This window comes from Dromiciops gliroides, chromosome 2, assembly GCF_019393635.1.
Source record: "Dromiciops gliroides isolate mDroGli1 chromosome 2, mDroGli1.pri, whole genome shotgun sequence".
NCBI classification, from domain to species: domain Eukaryota; kingdom Metazoa; phylum Chordata; class Mammalia; order Microbiotheria; family Microbiotheriidae; genus Dromiciops; species Dromiciops gliroides.
The window spans coordinates 328,313,085-328,332,420 of record NC_057862.1 but is presented as its reverse complement, the minus strand read 5'-3'; the positions used below and the strand labels follow the sequence as shown (position 1 = coordinate 328,332,420).

Sequence of the window (19,336 nt, the reverse complement as noted above, 5' to 3'; positions counted from 1 at the left end):
CACCTCCCCTTATAATATTCCCTCCAGGATCTGGAAGTTTGTTTTCCTCCAACAATTTCTTCCCCAGTATTACCTTCCCCCTTCTCATCTCCCCTTTCATTATTCTGGTTTGTTTCTCTATTGAGTTGAGTATATTTTTACACCAAACTGTGTATATTCAACCCTCTCTTATCCATTTCAGATTAAGAGTGAAATTCATCCAATGTCTAATCTCCCTACCTCTTTCTCCCTATAGGTGTCTGTTTGTATATGCTCCCCACATATCTCAGTTATGAGAAATGGTAAATTTTAACCCCCTTCTCCCTCCTTTTACCCTTCCTTCTCTTTCCCCCTTCATATCATGAAAGCAAAACCAATTCACCCACAGGTCATCTTCTTTTCTTGTTTAACTCAAACAATACCCTTAAAAAACATCAAAATTCTAAAGGAGTACTTGTTTCTTCTCTTCCTATTAAAATGATAGCACTACCCTTTGAACCAGTGATATCACTACTAGGGCTAAGCATGTTGTTATTCTTAGTTGGTAACATGTCTCTTTTCCCTTTCAGAATATTGTATTCCAAGATCTCCTTTCAGTTTTCATAGAAGCTGACAGGTCTTGTGTGATCCTAACTGTAGTTACTTGGTACCTGACTTTCAAGATACTTGTAGTTCTTTTTTTCTTTGATGTGAAAGCCTTGGATTTTGTTTACCACATTGCTGGGGCTTTTACTTTTGGTATTCCTTTAAGAAGGTGATCAGAGAATTCTTTCTATCTTTATTTTGTCCTCTCGTTCTAATAAATCAGGGCAATTTTATTTATGATTTAAAATACCATTTCCATGTTTCTTTTTTTTTTGAAGTTTTTACATAGTTTATTTATGCTCTGATGAAAAATCCATATCTTCATGGATAAACATGCTCTATAGTGCCTTTTATTCCGTCTTTTTGCCAGCACTGACATTTGCCTTTGCAGTACCCCTGACTTTCTTCATTCTGTTCTTGCATTCCTTTCACTGCTTTCTTGATGACTTTTTCTTCTCATACTGGCCATGCCTTGCAAGTCTGTGCTTTGGTTCATTTTTCTTTGCATAGTCAAGGGAATCATAAATCATGCCAAAGCCTGTTGTTTTGCCACCACCAAAATGGGTTCTGAATCCAAAGACAAAAATGACATCTGGAGTTGTCTTGTACATCTTGGCCAGTTTTTCTTGAATTTCAGTCTTGGGCACTGTGGCTTTTCCAGCATAAAGGACATCTATAACCATCTGTTTATGCTAAAGAAGTCTGTGTGTCATGAACTTCCTGCTTCTGATGGTTATAGTATCATTCATGGTGGCGGCCAGATCCTCGAGCAGCAGGAGAGGGAAAGGTCCATGTTTCTTAAAAAAAAAAAAAATCATGGTTTTGGGGAGTTCAGTGTTTCTTGAATAACCTCTCCTTGACCTGTTTTACAAATCAAGTGTTTTTGCTATTTCTATATCTTACATTTTTTCTATTTTTCCAACTTTTAAAATTTGTTCTACTATTTCCTGCTCTTTTATAGAGTCATTGATTTGTTTGGTCTATTCTAGTTTGCAGGGAGTCTTTTTCTTGCATAAGGTTTGCCACTTCTTTTAAGCTACTTATTCATGTTCTAATTCATTCCTCAATAGCTTTTATTTCTTTTTTTTTTAATCTCTTGCTTGATTTTGTCTAGGTATTGCTTGTAGAAAATCCATTTTTCTTCCTTTGGGATTCTTCTTGCAGTTGTTATGAAGTTAGATTTGCAATAAGGTTTGATACTGGCTAGTGTTTTCTTTGATTTATTAATCTCTCCAGCTTTAGTTTCCTAATTGGACTTTGTGTCAGGGCCCAATTCTGCCCCATGCTTCACTTTAAGGTGAAGTGGTAAGTTCTGCTTTGTATCACCCTGAGTCACTTGGGTTCTGGAGCTAACATCTTCCTCCTGGATTTAGGATTCATATGGATCCTTGAGGTTCAGAGTGCTGGATCCTGGGCCCCCTCCTTGATTCCAGAACAGAGTGTTAGAGATCTCAGATCCTCTTGGCCTCAGTTGCCACAGTCTGAAGACTGGGGCACCAAGCTAGTCTCTCTGTTTGATTGTTACTTCCCATTGCTAGCCCCTAGGGCTTTCTTAAGGAACCCCCCCCCCGCCCAGTTTTGCTATCTTTGGGCACAGAATCTTGTAGGTTATACATGCCCTATTTTGTTTTGTTCTGTTTTATCACACCAGTATCATTTTCCTGGAGCTGCCTCCTTTCCTATTGCCTATGGACTCCTAGCTAACTTTTCTGAGCAGTTCTGAGGCAGAAAAAGTCATTTATGCCAGTTACTCTTTTTATTTCTTCATCATTATTAAATCTCATGAAAACTTCAGTCTTTTACTAGGTATGGGAAGCTGGGCAGTCTGCCTCCTAATCAGGAAGCCATGTTGGGAGGAAGTCTTAAATTTAATGTGATGTGGACAAAATGACTGCTTATGCAATTGAATAAAAAGATATTAGGGTGTAAACTTATCTTCTTAGACTTATTGAAAGCATTTCTGGGATAACTCCAGTAGTATACAGATTACAAGGATAACATGTACCACATCCTGTTCCCATGCAATTTTCATTTCTTTCCTTAGGTGTCTATATTTTGAAAGACCTTCATTTGATTTAATTTAGATATTATGACTGCGTGGTGTGTCATTATTTATTTGAAATATTGTTCTTAAATTTTTATGGATCAGTGTTATTTCTAGACAGTTGTGAATAGGTCTACCTGTAATTATGCTATACTTTCTTTCTTTCTTTCTTTTTTGTGTGGCAATGAGGTTTAAGTGACTTGCCCAGGGTCACACAGGATGTTATACTTTCATCACAGTTTCACTTGCTGAATTTCCAAGGATATTTGGAGGTTTGTATTTATGGCAGGGGGATTTGTTATGCATGATTTCACAAAGGATTATGAGCTTCTGGTTTGTTTGCATTTGATCATGTCTTTAAATATAATCTGGTAGATGCTAACTTTTTGCCATTTGCAGTGTTATACAGTTTTCACCACTCCATTGCATAATATACATTGATTAATAAGTCAGGGATAATTAAGGATAACTCTTCTCTAATTAATGAGGGCAATTCATATGGACCTTTATTCCCATCAACAAGATGTATGCTATATGACAGTTATTTATTTAACATGTATTTGTTGTCATATTGTTGGTTGAGTTCATGTGGGTTTCATTTTTTTTTTAAGTGAGGCAATTGGGATTAAGTGACTTGCCCAGGGTCACACAGCTAATAAGTGTTAAGTGTCTGAGGCCAGATATGAACTCAGGTCCTCCTGACTCCAGGGCCGGTGCTCTATCCAGTGTGCCACCTAGCTGCCCTGGGTTTCATTCCTGAAAAACCTTTTCATTACCCTCTTAGAACTTAGCCATTTCACAGACTATAACCAGAGAGAAGTCACTTTCAGTTATAGTCAACAAACCCAGTAGCATGTACCCATTGTTAGCCTTTACTATTGCTTTGTGAAGTGAGATATGCTTATTCTAAAAGTATTTCTGTACATTTTTAACTTATTTATCACATACTCAGAGAATATCTATCCATATTTATGCTGTTCAGTAAGGAGATCTCAATCTATAGGTAGATGACACAGTGGATAGAGCATGGACCTGAAGTCAGAAAGAACAGAACTCAAATCCAAGTTCAGACACTCATTAACTGTGGACCCTGGGCAGATCACTTAACTCTGCCTCAATTTCATTATTTGTAAAATGGGAATAATAATAGTACCCATTTCCCAAGGTTGTTGTAAAGATCAAATGAGATAAGAATTATAAAGTGCTTAGCACAATGCCTAACACATAGTAAGCATTACATAAATGTAAGCTATTATTATTATCTGCCTTGGTATTATGAGTACCATGTTTTGTTAACATTGTTTATTTTTTGTTTGTTTAAGCACCTTCTAGATCCATTGTCATCCATTTTGCTGTATAAAAAGTAAACATGGAGACTCGTATTGTGTACATGTTAATTGCTCTAAATATGTTCTTGCCATTAAGTTTTTACTTTAGAATGACTTTTTGGTATAATCAGAGAATGTTTCTACAAGCTCAAATGGTTGTTTAATGTGCTTTTCAATAGAGCTGCATATTGTTATGACAAAGAATTGGAAATTTAGGGGATCCCATCAATTGGGGAATGGATAAACAAGTATATAAACAAGTATATTCATATACCATAGTACATGAATGTAATGGAATACTATTGTGCTATAAGAAATTATAAGCAGATTTCAGAAAAACCTGGAAAGACTTATATGAATTGATGTTGAGTGAAATGAGCAGAACCAAGAGAACATTATACACATTAACATCAGCAATATATGATGATCAACTGATAGACTTAGCTCTTCTCAGCAATACAATGATCCAAGACAATACCAAAAGACACAATGCTCTCCACATCCAGAAAAAGAACTATGGAGTCTGAATGCAGAATGAAGCATACTATTTGCAGGGGGGGGGGAGAAGGGGGGAATTGTTTCTTTCTTGAGCTTTTTTCCCCTTTTGTTTTGATTTTCCTCTCCTAGCATGACTAATGTGGAAATATGTTTAACATGATTGTAATGTATAACCTATATCAGATTGAGAAGGGGGAGGAAGGGAGGGAGGAAGGGAGAAAAATTTGGAACTCAAAATCTTACAAAAATGAATGTTGAAAACAATCTTTACATGTAATTGGAAAAAAATAAAATAAAAAACCATTTTAAAATAGAGATGCATAATTTGATATCCTTGTACAAAAATGTGATTAATACCATGTTTTGCTGCAAGTTCCTCTTTGACTTGAAAGCCATCTTTGGGGGCAGCTAGGTGGCACAGTGGATAAAACAACAGCTCTGGATTCAGGAGGACCTGAGTTCAAATCTCACCTCAGACACTTGACACTTACTAGCTGTGTGGCCCTGGACAAATCACTTAGCCCTCACTGCCCTACCAAAAAAAAAAAAAAAAGCTTATCTTCAATTCTATATAGAACCACCTCCTAGAAGATGCCATGTAGATTGTTCTTGATATTGTGTTGTTGGCATTTCTTAAATAAAGAACTAAAGAACACCTTTCCATGTGGATGTTAAATGCTCTAGCACACTCACTATATTTGAGTCTGTTTTATATATTTGAAGAAATAATAATTGCAGCATTTATATGGCACTTTAAGATTTTAAAGGGTTTTTTACATTATTTATTTTATTTCTATTATTAATGTATGTAAATAATAATTGATGTCATTATGTCATTTGATGTTCACAACAACCCTAGGAGATACAGGTTATTGTGAGAATCAGGTCCATTTTTTCAGATGAAGAAACTGAAGCAGAGAGAAATTAAGTGATTTGACCTGGGTCACACAACTAGAAAGTTCCCAAGGCTGAATTTGACCTTGTGTCTTCCTGACTGACTCTAAGTCCAGTGTTCTATCCACTACAACCACCTGGACCACCTTCTTACCTCTTGGCACTTACTGAGACATGAATACAGAACTGAGTCAAAGGTCTCCATTGCATGTGGGGACTATCTCTAGCTGTCCTGATATATATCTTGCCACTGGACACAGATGGTTCTGGAGGAGAGAGTGAGGCTGTTGACTTTGCATGGCCCTCCCTCACTTAAATCACTTAAATCACCCAATGCCATGGTCCTCTTCCAGAATGAAGGACAAACAATCTCCAGGGATAGTCTTTAAAACACAAATTTCCATAGAGGGGTAAGCTATTAACTTTTGCTTCCTAACACAGTATCTAGCTAAGAGGGGAAAAAATAAAACATTTTGTTGTAGAGAAGAGAGAGGGAAAGGTCCAGAATTTGAGGATAGGCCTGAGGAGAACATCACAGCAGGACCTTGATGAAAGTCCTACGTTTCTTGAGGAATGGAGCCAAAAGGGAAGGAAAAAGGGTTCAAATGAAAGGGGATTACAAACTGAGCAAGATTTTCAGGAAATGGACTGGGTAATTTCTTAGTGTCCCTTTTAGCCCTGTGATTTCAAGATTCTTTGGCTATTGATCCATGAGGACCTGAGTTCAAATATGACCTCAGACACTTGACAATTACTAGCTGTGTGACCCCCTGGGCAAGTCACTTAACCCTCATTGCCCTGCCCAAAAAAAAAAAAAAAAGATTCTTTGGCTATTTGAAAACTGTGACTATATATATATATATGACATATTTCTGGGTAATTTAATTATTTTATTAATATTCTAGCAAATTATTAATAAAACAATGGTGATTTGGCCATCTCTCTCAGACCAAAGATTATATGCCCTTTGAGGAGGAGGTTTTCCTGAGGAATGCCTAATCACCTCTGATTGGTCAACTTAATTTGGAGCAGGCTACATTAACATGAAGGACTGCTAGCAGACCACCCCCTCCAACCTAGGGCTAATTATTAGTCTTCAGCCCAGACCAAAATTTTATTACCATAACAAGAATTTAAAAAGGTCATTCTTATCTTATCTTATTCTTATCTTCCCAGAGCCAAGGAGAGCATTTTATCTTATAGGTTTATATCCCTGACCAGGACCAAGGAGAGCTGACTTTATTTTGTCAAGAAGGACTTTGGAATTGGGGGAAGTCAGGATTATATCTCCAAGATATTGATTATAAAAATCATCTCTTACAAAACCAACCCATCAAGTTTAACATTAATGTAGGATGGAGAATAATCATGATTCTCCTACTTAGAACCCTCATGGTCTTCAATAGTTAAGGTCCTAGCACCTACTTCAAACAGTACAGAACAATCTCAATAGAATCAAAGATCTAGAGCTGGAAATGTATCTCCCTGTCTTCAAATGATAGAAACAAAAGCACAGAGAGGTCAGGGAACTTCCCCAAAGTCACACAGCAAGACCATGTCATGTACCAAATACATGGCCCCCACTATACAGATAGATCTAAAACTATAGACACTTGCCGTATCAAATAAATTTCAGTTGTTGAATTTTATGAAGTTGATTTCCTAATAAAAATTCTAAAATCCCATTTGTTTTCCAATCAGAAGGCTATTCACATACCATTGGGTGGCACTGTTGTTTACTTTTTAACAGTAAGAGACTGGTGGGCTTTAAAGCCTGTTCAGACTACCTGAGACATCTTACAACCATGTCTTCCAAGCCCTTCTGGGCCTCCATTACTCCAGGGAGATAGAGCTGGTTCTTAGAACCGAACTCCATAAAACTCTTTCTTCCCACAGTAGTATTTAGACAATTTAAGGTTGACCAGAAAATGCACAAAGACCCAGGTAAAACTTGCACACAGAGTATTATTTCCAGGCACATAAGAGTATAATCTCTATAACTTTTTCTTAAATAGTCCTGTTTCCTCCCCATCCGAGATAGATAGTCAGCAATTCCTACTCCACTCTGTTTAGAAGTAATGTAGAAGAAAAATGCCACTGTGGCTTTTTCTTTCCACCAACATGTTTGAGATCCTGTTAGTCAATTATCCCCTGGACTCAGAGATGGGCTGGAGCCAGTGCAAATAGGCTAGCAAAGCCAGTTTTGTAATCTCCAGTATGAGCATTTACACCTCAGAAATTGGCAAGTGCTACAAATCAAGGCTTGATTTATTATTTTGTTGATTGTGTAGAGTGATGGAAAACTGTTAATATTGCAAATTAAACTTTAAAGGGTGTTGAGGATAGGTTTTGTTTTGTTTTTTTCCTCAGAGAGCCAAAACATTTACCAGCATGCCCCTGTCTGGGCTCCTCTATCCGTTTTACTGTAATTCTCATTAAGAACAGTTCCACCTGTTGCACTAATAAGAAATTCACTGATCAACCAAAGGTCTCTTGCTATTATAGTTAACTGGCATCACTACTTGGGTGTCCCAGTATAAAAACCCAGGCTTTCAAGCAAATGGGACTTTATGAAGAATAATGCTTCTCTCTTCCTTTTCATTAGCAGACATACATTGCTATTGGAAAGGGAATAAATAGGGAGGAAGCAATCACCAGTGGGAACAATTGCCACAAGACTAACAGTTGTTCTGTCCAAAACACTTGCCACATCTGTGACATATAATAAAAATTCACAGGAAAGCAGTTCCATACTATGTGTATATTTTGCCATTAATATTATCTCCCCAATTTAAACACTCCCAGGCATGCAATTCTCAAGAATCAAATCCAGACCAACCTAACCAATCTTATCCTAATGAAAGATTCCACCACCATAATTCACCTTGCATCTTGGAACAACTCAGATCAGGATTGTCCCAGCTCCTGACAGCTTAGGGGAGTCACAGAGGGTCCAAGAACAGAACACGAACAAAAATAAATAAATAGATAGATAGATAGATGGATGGATAGATGGATAGATGGATGGATGGCTAAATGAATAAATAAATAAATAATGGAAATTATATGAAACTTTAATCTGTGAAGTCTCTAATAACTATATGCTTGGGTATTCCAGGGGACCACCCCTCACATACAGGAAAAAAAAGGCAAAGTACAATTCTAAAGAGAATCTCCCACTCGGTGGTACATAAATAACAAGAAAATTCTACAAACAGAGAGCTAGTTCTCAGCAGAAGCCCAGTTGGAATGGTGTTAACATAGAAGGATGGGAAAAAATATGGAAGCCTGGATTTCTTAACAGATAGAATGCTATGAGCAATGAGAAATAAATGTAGGATAGACCAATAGTTTTTAAGTCGTCATTTCTTTTTTTTTTTAATTTAGTGAGGTAATTGGGGTTAAGTGACTTGCCCAGAGTCACACAGCTAGTAAATGTTAAGTATCTGAAGCCAGATTTGAACTCAGGTCCTCCTGACTCCAGGGCCAGTGCTCTATTCACTGTGCCACCTAGCTGCGCCAGACCAATAGTTTTTAAGCTGGCATCCACAGACTGCCAGTGAGTCATGGAGAGATTTGGGAGAGAGGGGAATGAATTTGAAGGGGGGGGGGGAATATATATGTGTGTGTGTGCACGTATATATGTGTGTGTGTCTTTATTTTTACTAACCTCTAACAAATTTTAATTACTGCTAATTTCCCCAAATTCTATAAGCTGACTCCTTAGATGGGAAGCACCTGGGAAGCAAGGATAAATTTGTTAACTCATAATAACATACAAAATCACTTAATATGGGAATAGTGAAAGCCTCAGCATAAATAACTTAAAATGAGAATAATCAAGGATATGAAAATTAGGAACAAAGTTATAGCATTAGAGAATTGAAAATGTTGAAATTATAATCTTTGCAAACACAGAAAATAACTATTTTTAAAGCAACTGAGCAGTGTGTGAAACATTACACAATATAAACAACAAAAGAAACTTATTTTACTTATTTTATATATATATATATACATACATATATATGGCACCTGTGTCATGAGATTACTAAAGTTCTTTTATATGCTACCTTTGATTTTCACAACAATCCTGTGAGGGAGGCAGTGCCATCATACAGATAAGGAAACCAAGGCTCAGGGTGCTTAAAAAAAATGACCTGCCCAAGGATAACTAGTGAATGCTGGAGCTGGAATTCAAACACATGCCTCTAGATTTCCAGTTCAGTATTCTATCCATTGCCACTCATGTGCTTATGTCTCCTCTTCCCCCATCTAAGGTGTGATTATTGTTTAGTCCTGTTTGATTCTTTGTGACCCCATTTGGAGTTTTCTTGGAAAAGATGCTGGAGTGGTTTGCCTTTTCCTTCTCCAGCTCATTTTACAGATAAGGAAACTAAAACAAGCAGGGTTAAACAACTTGCCCAGCATAACACAACTAGTAACTCCAGGTACAACACTCTACCCACTGTGCCTAGCTGTCAATCTAGGTTGTAGGCAAAGGCAATGGCTGAGACTCCTTTCTATTCCAACCCCACCATATAAACTCACCAGCTCTTAGCACAATGTCTTATACTTCAGTCTATACCTGGTGATAGATGGATATGCCTTCAATCCTACAGGTCAAGGAAATCTTTGAAGTCTCAAAAATATTTCTATTTTAAATGAAAGCGAAATAGGGCTGACTCAAATCCTAAAGTCCAAAAGAATCTAGTCCTGGTTTATTTCTTTATTTCTGATTCTAGTTACAAAATTGCTCCAGTTTTTACTAAAAGGCTATTGTTGCATTTTCCTATTCAAGGGCACAAGCAGTCTGGCATTTTAAAAATGTAATCTCATTATTAATAAGTCAAATTTTTAAGGGACAAGTTTTCAAACCTGGTTTTGAAAGGGTCCCTAAAGAAATGATGTGGGCAACAACTGACATGAAGAAAACCCAGCAGTTACATTGTAAAATTAGCATGTGCATATTCACAGGGGGGCATTTTCATAGGCTGCTTGGGAAATTTTGCTCTTCTTGTATTGAAGATGTTCACGGAATAACAGGGAATGTGTCTTCCTCCAAATTTTTCCCAGAGTTTGGTCCAATGTGGGAGCTAGTCACTGGTAATGAGAATAATAGGTTCATTTACAGTGAATTGGACAGATGTGGGCTGCCTTATTTTAAATAAAGTGCTTATTAAATGTGTGCAATTATTGTCATTTAATAATTAGAGGAAAATATGTGCTTGTGGGGATATTAGCAGAGCCTCCAAGTTTGTGCAAAAAGCCACATGAGGTCAGTTACATGCATTGTATGGGACAGAAATGTTACAGGCTGGAGCACCGTGGTGATTCGTGAATGTTAAGGGTGAGGGGGCCTGCTATTCTGATCTTAATTCCTACTGACAGAGAAGACCTAGTAAAGGATATGAAAGTGGAGAGACCCTTGGGAGAAAATAACCTTGTTCATAATAATAAAAAAGGAGAGGGAGACTGGACACGAGATAGTCATAAGATGAAAAATTTAGTGCTGGAAAAAAACTTGGAGGTCTACTCCAACTTCTTCATTTCAGAGATGAGGAAACTGAGGCATAGCAGAGCAAGTATTTTAAGCACATATGTATCCCTTAGGATGTTTTTATTGGTATAGGAAACTCAATCAGTAAAAAAAATTGCTTCCACCAATGCAGGTCAGCATCTTTTTTTTTCTTTTCTTTTTTTTTTTTTTTTGGCAGAGCAATGAGGATTAAGTGACTTGCCCAGAATCACAAAGCTAATAAGTGTCAAGTGTTGAAGGTCAGGGGCAGCTAGGTAGCACAGTGGATAGAGCACTGGCCCTGGATTCAGGAGGACCTGAGTTCAAATCTGGCCTACAGCTGTGTGACTCTGGGCAAGTCGCTTAACCCCAATTGCCTCACCAAAAAAGAAAAAGTGTCTAAGGTCACATTTGAACTCAGGTCCTCCTGAATCAAGGGCCAGTGCTTTATGCACAGCAACACCTAGCTGCCCCCAGCATCTTCTTTGCTACTTATAGTGTCAGAGAGCTGCCAAGAACACTGAAAGGTCAAGTGAATTGCCCAGGGTCACACAACTAATGTGTGCCTGTAGTGGGACTTGAACCCAGGTTTTCCTAGCTCTAAGGATGAACTACCTCTCATGTATACCCTAGATTTTAGAAAATAAATTTCAAAAAGCTAAGGCAAAGGTATATATATAATCACTTGGCCACAGTTGCTAAAAGGAAATGTGACTCAAAAAGGATGAGTCTAAAAATAAAAATTAAAAAAAAAAAGCCACCATGATAATTCTAAATACAAGTAGGGCCCAATTTACAAAAGAACCATTTTCCAAAATTCATTTGCAAGATGTTTGGTTAGAATTCAGAACTGCCTTCTCCCATAAAAAGGAAGCTTTTACTGAAATTCCAGGATTGCCCAAAAAGAGTCTATTTCACAGAAACCCTAACCAAATCCAACTAAATTCTATAAACATTTTGTAAGTTCTTCCTATGTGCAAGCAAGCATTGTACTAGGCAGTGAATATAGAGAGACTTTAAAATGGTCCTTGCCTTCAGGAAGCTTACATTCTATAGAGAGGAATAAATGAGCAAATATCTATATTACCTCCTTGTTCTTTCTTTCCTAATTAAGACCATATAAATCCAACTACAATGGATTGAAGAGGTGAAGGTGTATACTTCAGTTTGCATACCAGTTGAGATTCAGAAAAGTCATCTGAATCATTTTAAAGTGCACTAGGGGGAGCTGTTCATGTAAAGGATTTCTGAGGGGAATTCTGCAAAATAAAGAAGCCTTTTGTTATGCAAATAATCACACCCCAATCTCTCAGCTTTACGCTTTTGGACTTTGGAGGTTTCTTAAAATTGGGTAGAAACATAAATCAATGCAATTAAAAAGTACTCGGTGTCCAGAAAGCTCAGGTTCCACAACCGCTACTTTGCTCCTCACTTCCTTTCAAGTTGGGGGTTTATATAGGAAGGGACTTTAGATGTGATTTACTCGAATGCCCTCATTGTACAGATGAAAACACTAAAACCCAGAGAGATGAAGGGACTTGCCCAAGGTTACACAAGTCATACATGACAAAAGAAGAACTTAAACATACACACAATGAACATTTCCAGATAAAGAACGGCAAAAAAAAATATGTTACTGTGGATATCCATTTCATAATGTTGACTTTTAAATATATAATACATATTTATAACAACATATGCATATGTATATATTCATATATCATCATATGTGTATATAGAGAGAATACATTCCATATATGTGGAATACATATATATGTATACATATATACACATATGAATATATTCCCCTCTCCTCCTTCCACCAATTAAAAACTGAGATGAGAAAAAAAAACATAACTTTTAAACAAATAAACATAATCAAGCAAAATAAACCCATATAGTGACTATGTACAAAAATGTATGTCTCTGCACTCTGAGTATCACCTCTCAGGAAGTGGGTAACATGCTTCATCAGAGAAAACACAGCAGTCCTTGCATTGACCAGAACTCTTAATCTTTCAAAGTTGTTTTTTTTTTTGGTACAGTATTGTCCTTACATATCAGGTTCTCATCATGTTAATCATATAGCATTGTTATGCTGATAGTAGGAGATATTTGTAAAGTACTCTAACACATAGTAGTCACTATATGCATATTTATTTAACTTCCCTCTAGAACTGTGCTGTGTTAGTTCATACTACGCAGAATTCCCTGAAATTGTGTCTTTCATCATTTCTATTGGTTCAATAATATTTCATTATATTCAAATACTACAATTTATTCAGCATTCTGAAATTTATAGGCACTCCCCTAGGCCCCATCTTTTGAATTTAGTTCTTTGAGTTTCTTTTTTTTTTCTTTTAATCTCCTCCCCTTCGGGATAATAAAAGTTTGTTTTGCTTGTGACTACCGTCCCTATAGTATAACTTCAATTTTAACCTCCTTCCATCCATATCTCTACTTGTTTGCTTATGCAGTTGGATATGTTTCTAGACGTGTGTGTGTTCAATACTCCTTATCCAGTTCAGATATGAGGGAAATCCAGCTGATGCCTGCTCCCCCTAACCCTTCTTCCATGTTTGTATACTCTTCTCACATACGCTAATTATGAGCAAGAAGTTCTACACCCCTAATTCCTCCTTCTTATACTAGTGTATCCTCCCTTCTCTTTCTTCCAGTAAAACCCTCAAAACAAAACCAGTCCAACTCTAGATCTTCTGTTCTTATTTAACTTCCTTAATACCATTTGAAGACATTAAGGTTCTTAGGGAACATTCATTTCCACTCCCCCATTAAAATGTCAACAACATATCATCCTATAGTTCTTTCTAATTGCACAGATGAATATACCTCTCTTGGTTTCTCTGGACTCTTGTGTTTATACTTCATAGTTCCTACTCAGCTCTGTTCTTTTTTTATCAGAAATGTTTGTAAGTTTTCTATTCCATTAAAGATCTTTTCTCCTCTATATTCAACTTTGCAGGCTGTTACTTTTGGTTGTAAGTCTATATTTTTTTTTTAAAGGGAACTTCTATAGGCCTTTTGAGAAATGGAGTCCAAGAAGCAAAAGACTCTATACTGTTCCACACCAAAGGACCCAGAGGGCTAGGGACTCTCTTTCCTGTTTATTTGTTCATTCATTCATTTATTGTTTTATGTAAGTATTTATCTCCCCTCCCCACTCTTCCCTAATTGAACAATTTTAAACAAAAATGAAAATCCTCATAACCAATATGTCCATAGTCCAGCAAAACAAATTCCATTTGTTGAAGCCTCTATCTTTTACCTTTAGGAATGTTGTAGTCCAAGACTTTTCTTTTACTTTTTTTACTTTTTTTTTTTACTTCATAGTAGACAAGCCTTGTGTGATCCTGAATGTAGTTCCTTGGTTCTCAAACTCCATTTTCTTGTATGCTATTTTCTCTGTGATGTGGGAACTCTGGATTTTGGCTATGAAATCTGAGACTTTCTTTTGTGGTTTCTTTTCAGAAGGTAATTAGTGACTCTTCTCTATCTTTACTTTGCCCTCTGATTCTAATAGATCTGAACCTTTTTCACTTATGATTTCTTAAACTATGGTATACAGGGCTTTTTAAAAAATTATGACTTTCACAGAGTCCAATGTTTCTTAAGTTATCTCTCCTTTGCCTGTTTTCCAGGTCAATTATTTTTGTTATCAAATATCTTACATTTTTTTCTCTTTTTCAATTTTCTTCTAATATTGAGTCATTGGTTTCTGTTTAGTCTATTTGAGTTTTCATGAAGTCCACTATTTGGGTAACATTTACCACTTTCTATTTTAAGTGATTTATTCTCCTTCCCATTCTTTAGAGCTCTTTTTTCACTTTTCTTTCTCTTTAATTTCTCCTAGGTATTCATGTGGAAAATCCATGCTTTCTTTTAAATCTCTGCTTGCAGGTGCTATGGAATTATTCTCTCTTTCTGGGCTAGATATTTGAGCATCTCTATTTGGACCATATATATATATTTTAACTTAGCAATATTATCTTAGCTTTGTTCTTCCCTCTCTGGCTTTAGTTCCTAAAACAGAACTTTGGGCCAGGCCACACTGTGCCCTCTGCTGTGCTTTTGGGTAAGGTAGATTGCCATGAGTCACCTGGGTTCCTGGGAGCTAATCTTCTCCTCCTAAGGTTAGCCTTCCCCTACACCACTTGACCTTTGAGGTTCAAAGGGTTGGCTCTTCAGTGCACTCTATGGCATCTCAGAACAGAGTACTAAAGACCTTGGAGGCCTTAGGTTTCTTGGCTGTCTTAGTCTGAGCACTGTTATGCCCTTAGTGGTTGCTGCTGCTCCTGGTGTGTTCCATCATCCATCTTTTGAGGTTTGACCACCCTGGGGCTTTTTCAAGAGAGTACTCTAGCTACCTCCAAACCCCTAAAGCCAGGATTTGACATAGGTCTTGGGCCTCTAAGGCTCAGTGGTGTGTTGTTGTTTTTCATTGCCCTTTGATGGCTGATCTTGAAGAAGGCACGTGTACATATCTCGACTTAGTAAGGAATAATTGTCCAAAAACAAGAAAGAACAATTAACACATTCATTACTGAGGATTTTGTTCATAATTCTATCTTGTTCTCCAAAATGTTAGCTTAATACCCTCTTCCTTGATTACTATTGTCATTATGTGAATAGGAGAGCAAGCCTGGATCCCTGCTAGGAAAGCAAGGCATTAAATTCACTCATACTTTTGAATTCAACCACATTATCTCCTACTGAGAAGCACTAATGAGTCTAATGAAGGCCAGAGAGGTTAGTTTTAACAAATAAACAGAGTAAATAGCAAATTTAGAAACAGGATCCAAATTAAAGATTTTACAAATTGATTTTTTTCTTATAAAGAAGAGAGTTGGTAGGGTACTTAGCTATGACATACATGTCAAAAGTGATATGACATATGTTCTATTACAGTATACTCTATTACTATTAGACTTTTGCCAGATGTTGAGGAGCCTGGGGAAAAGAAGGAACAGATGTGAGCCTGAGGCGACTGGGGGCAATAGCAGCTGCCAATTATTGCCCAGGACTGAGTAAGTGACTCAGAATATAGCCTCAAGGCTAGTGGTAGTCATGGAGGGGTTGGAAATTGGACTGAGTGTGCCAAAAGATGGAGTATGGATGCATTGCTAGCTCCTGGAAATTCATTAATGGATGCAAACCAAGAGAACTGAGTTAGTGTAAAGTGGAAGCTTCCAATAAAGCAATGAATGATTTGAGTGAGAACCAGAGAGACACTGAGTCTTAGGACAAGTATGGAGTTGACATACCCTAATTCAATCAATAAACGTGATAGATGATGGGTATATGAATACAAAGAATAAAAAAGTTCTTACTCTCCAGGAGCTTGTCCTCTATTGGGAGAGACAACATGTACATTAGTAAGTATTTAAAGAAAAAAATACAAAGTAAATATTACACGGTTAAATACTATTTGCATACTGGACCTTAATCCAAGAGGAACTATGTCCCTATTTCCGTACTCTTCCACCAGCACAGGAAGGCAATTATTAATCCAATTTATCTCAAAACACTTATCTTAATCAGATTTTTTCCAAGTTTTTAGGTTCATAGATTTAGAGCTGGAAAAGGACCTTAAAGGTCATTGAGTTGAATCCCTCACATTACAGATGAAGAAAATGAGGCCTAATGAGGTTCAGTGATTTACCCAGGGTCACAGAACTATCCTAAGACATGATAGGGGACTAACCAATTCTTAAAGTATGCACAATATCAAGATAGAGGCTTGATGAAACCCTCCTAGTAAAGGTATCCCTTCTCTCTCCCTTCTAGAGCAAATGCAGGTACACAGGTATCCTCTCTCACTACTTAGTAACTAAAAGCCTTTTACTTGGCTGCTGAGCCATAACTAAGTGTACACATGAAAGAATCAAACAAACCTGGAAATACCTATATGAACTGAAGCAGAGAGAAATGTACTACATACAAAAGAACAGCAATAGCGTAAGATGATCTTCTGGGAAGGACATGGTTATCTTCAGCAATGTAATGATCCAATATAACTCTTAAGGACTTATGAAAACTGCACTCCATCTACAGAGAAAGAACTGATGGTATCTGAAAACAGATTGAAGCATACTTTTTTTATAGTTCCTTAATCTGAAGTTTTGTTTTTGTCTGTTTTCTCTCACAACCTGGCTAATGTGGAGATGTTTCCCATAACCACTCATGTAAACTTATATTGAATTGTTTGAGTTCTTGGGGGCTGGGAGTGGGAAGAGAGGGAGGAAGAGAAGTTAGAACACAAAGTTTTAAAAAATTGATGTCAAAATTTATTTTTACATGTAATTTGGAAAATAAAATTCTAAACAGAAAAGAAAAAAAGAAAGACTCAAACAAATGAATTCACACACTCTCTCAGGAAATAAATGCAATGAACCCCCAGGTGGGGACCTTGCAGCCCATGTCCATGAACAACACAATGGAATGTGTTTCTTCTGTCTCCATTGTCTTTCTTCTTTCATGATCTAAGGTAACGGTATCAAGAAATGGAATGGACCAGGTTACGACCTCATGATCTTGAAAAGATTGGAAGAACTACCATAGGTTCAGCAACTGAAGTTAATAACAGTATTCTGGTACTTAAATATGAACCTGGTGAGGGGTCTAGGGAAGAATTCAGCAAATAATTCATTTGAGATTCTATTTTTGAGACCATATTTACAAGTGACTATCCATGAAACAGTGAAGAAAGAAAAGACTGACTTCCATCCCTCTTGACAGGAGGCATGATGAGTGTCTGCCCACTTTGTAATACCTTCCCAGCCACAAAGAGGGGCCAGCACCCTCATGAGGTACCCCATCTACCCAGACTTCTTCACTGGGTCCCCCCAGTGATTTCCAAAGATATGCCAGTCCTAACCCTGCTCCTTTTCTTTAAAGTAAATGGATCAGGGCAGCTAGGTGGCACAGTGGGTAAAGCACCGACCCTGGATTCAGGAAGACCTGAGTTCAAATCCAGCCTCAGACACTTGACACTATCTGAGTGACTCTGGGCAAGTCACTTAACCCTCATTGCCCTGCAAATAAGCAAACGAATAAATGAATGAATGAACAAAATAAAGTAAACGGATTCCTCCTAGACCCAATTCCCTTAGTTCCTAACTATGTAATAATATGGTAACTGATAAGGTACTAATGATGTACCTCCAGAATAAAATGCAAATTCCCTTGTTTTCTATTGAAAGCCCTTCACAAGCAGGGTCCAACTTATTTCTACAGGAAAATTATACATGACTCTCTTATGTACCATACACACTGCCCTACTTGCTGCTACTTGAGCACAACACTCAATCCCCCATCACCATCCCTTTGCACAACCTGTTCCCCATGTCTAGAATGCACTCCCTCCTCACCTTTGCGTTGTGGATTCTCTAGTTCTTGTCAAAATTCAGCTCAGGTGCTACTTCCTACATGGGTCTTTTACTCATGCTCCCAACTATCAGTGCCCCTCCTCCCCCCAAAAAAATTTCCTATATTGCTTTGTATTTATTTACACATCTATGTGTTTTTCTCCTAATAAAAGGCAAGCTTCCTGAGAACCAGGACTGTTTCATTTGTTTTTGATTGTCTAGTACTTAGCACAGTGCCTAGCACAAAGCAGGTGCTTAATAAATCTTGTTCATTTATACCCATCCCAAAAGTATTTGCATATGAGCAAGAGCCTTCTAGGAGCCTGATACTTAACTTGGAGAACTTTTAATGGAATTTCAGGCATTGTGACAGGCCCAGGGAAAAGATCTTTAGAGGGTATAGAAGCCTTTTGGATTTCCCCCAAATCACTATGTCAGTGCATAAAGCCAACCTTCATAGTGATCCACACAGATGCACCTTTTCTAAGGAGGCAATAATTACATCAATTCCAGAGATGCACTTTACAAGGCAAATGAAAGAAAGGAGACTAATGCTGCTTGTGACTGGGATGTGATACATGCGCTGCCACAACACCACTTCACCACCAGAGGACAGGCTAGAGCAAAGCTGCCAGATGTGAAAGTCCCTGTGAGGTCCGAAGCAGCCTAGTCTACACAGCTGGCATAATGGCCTCTGATAGCACACTCATAAGGCAAGCAGAGGGCTAGAATTCTTGGGATCATGCAGCTCTCAGCTCAGAGCTGGACCCAAGCTTAAAGGTCATCTAGATTGAATCTCTCCTTTTACAGATGGAGAAACCAAAATCTGTAAGGGGGAAGGAATTAGTCCAAGGTCACATAGGGAAAACAAGAGTGGCAAGATGCAAGCCTAAATCCTCCAGAGCCTCCATATCCCAGCTGCTAGAGGTGAAGTCCCAGGTTTTGGAGTACAGAAAACTGCATTCTACCAGGGAGTGCACAGAATAAAAACAGATGTTGTTAAAGTAATCTGCTGGCCACTCGCAGGTTCTGTGCAAGGACCATCACAAGGGTCCATCTACTAAAAAACAAAACAGGTACCCACCTCTGTAGGCTGTGTGCATTT

At 37.6% G+C, this 19,336-nt stretch overlaps 1 pseudogene; it reads right to left on the bottom strand.

The window, feature by feature from the left end:
- Window positions 1–914: 914 nt before the first annotated feature.
- Window positions 915–1,313, bottom strand: LOC122744192 (annotated as a pseudogene).
- Between the last annotated feature and the right edge of the window lie 18,023 nt (window positions 1,314–19,336).